The sequence below is a fragment of the Drosophila subpulchrella genome, chromosome 3L (assembly GCF_014743375.2).
Source record: "Drosophila subpulchrella strain 33 F10 #4 breed RU33 chromosome 3L, RU_Dsub_v1.1 Primary Assembly, whole genome shotgun sequence".
NCBI classification, from domain to species: Eukaryota; Metazoa; Arthropoda; class Insecta; order Diptera; family Drosophilidae; genus Drosophila; species Drosophila subpulchrella.
Genome location: NC_050612.1, coordinates 21,286,389 through 21,288,639, shown reverse-complemented (window position 1 = coordinate 21,288,639; position 2,251 = coordinate 21,286,389).

Below are 2,251 nucleotides of genomic sequence, written 5' to 3'. Positions count from 1 at the left end.
CACGAGTTTCTTTTATTGATTGGGTTTGGTTTGGGTTGGGGTTTGGGTTTTGGTTTTGGTACCAAGACCATGCAACACGATCTACGAGATCGGCGGAGAAAGCTGATTTCTCAGACTCCTGCGGCGCTGCTTTGTCCGATGGCAATCAATAAAGAAAAGTATCTGCTGGATAAATGTGTCGCATAAAATGTATCTTCTCGCGGCGGCGGACGTAGCAGCTTAATTAGAAATTATCCCATCGCCGAGGAGCCGGCTCTTAACCTCCTTAACCTCTTTCACACAACCTGCGATTCCCACCATTGCGCGAAAAGAACTCCAAGCAATGTGCATACCAGCAGCCAATCAATCCGAAATCTATTTCAATCAATCTTTGCGTAATTGTAAATACTTTCAGCATAGCTATAGCTCCTCTTTCTTTCGCGATCGAGGTGGATCGACAAAGAGCCAGACAGACAGAAAGACAGACGGACAGGCAAAGTCGACAGCAAATGGCGCGAAAATTGTAGCAAAATGCTAGACTTTGGGACCTGGATTCGTTTCTATTTATTTCACACTTGAATTGATGCACAGCACCAGATTGACATTTTGCAAATGCTCACGGCACCGGAGGAGGCAATTGCCAATTGGCAAAATCACAGCACAGAAGCTGTGAGCGATTCGAGCGACAAAACGCTGCCGCTGCCGATTCCAAAGCCGATGCCTTCTGGGCCCTGGGCTCATGAATGAGGCTGAGCTTCAATCAATCACTCAGAGAAAAGTCGGAGGAAAAATAGACTTATTTTACAAAATTATTAAAACTAGTTTTAAGTAGTAAACAAATATACAAAATATATATTTGAACAAATTCAGCATCCATTTAATAAAATTAAGACTCATAGATGTCTCTTCATTTCACAAAATATTTTAGATAAAGGTATAATTTTTTTTTTAAAATAAGAATTTACTTTAAACTCTTAAATGAGTATAAAATTACTTTTTTATACACTATGAAAAATAGATACATTTTAAAAAAACGTATAGATTTATGAACCGTTTTTAAATTATTTCAAATAAACACGAACTAAAAATCATACTATGCTGAAATGATTTCTTATTTGTGTTAATGAATTGGATTGTTTATAACGTAGGTTCGTATTCCATGTTTTTTAAGAATATAGTTTAAGTTAAAGTAAGATATCAATCAAGTCATAATTAAAGCTTTAATAGTTTACATAAATGCAGTTGTTTGTTGGACAATGGTTTTTTTTTTTAGTTAAAGCATACCCTTTTTGCCACCCATTTTCCACAGTGTAATCCTCAAGGCAGGCTTGGCCGTCTTCTTCGTCGTTGACTTTGTTGTGGATTGACGCTCACAGCTTGACGAGTTGACGGGTTAGAGATCGCTAGCTCCGACTGTGACTTTTGGGCAGAGGGTATTTTTGGGGGGGGAATGGGGGGTCCCAACCATGGGCGGAACGAGTGGGGGTCGGTGGGAGGGAAAGCGGGCTAAGTAAGGTAGTACATCCCAATGCCTCCTCGCATTGTCAGCAGTGAATTGTAGTGCAAATAAATTTCAATTGCGAGACACATTCTCCCACTGACATTGTTTGACACTTCTTCGGCTGCACAATTTGCATGTCGAAGGCGAGAAAAGGAGAGGAGAGCAGCGAGACCCAGCAGATCTTTAAGTTTATTGTTTGATCTTTAAAGATTGGCCAACACCCAGCAGCGACCGTTTCATTTTTTCCTCTTTTTTTTGCTAACAAGCTCAACACACAGTCGGATCCAGACGCTGAAGACGATGACGATGACGGTGATGAGGAAGACGCACCCAGGCTACCAATCTTAGACTTGGAGCTCCATTTACGGGCTATTCGAAACTTGGCTGGTGTAAGTGATACACTGTGAAAGCTTTCAAATAAATATCGATACCAATATTTTAAGCCGCCTTAATCGGATATTAAATTATGAATAAAAGCTCATTAGTTAGATGCCATGGCCACATGTTTATATTGATGAACTTAAATAGAAACAATTACAATTTAAATAAATATTAAATAAGTAATAAACTTTTTTTAAGACCAGCTACTTGTAGAAATTAAACATATGAGGTCCTCAAAAATCAGCAACAACTGCCATTAAAGTTTTAACAACCATAAATAGCTAACGACTTGAATTCCCCCCTCAGGAAAATGAAATCGTTAGGAATTTAGGGGTCACAAACTTGTACCTTCACCTAAAAAACATAAAAAATATTTAAGTAGGATCCATT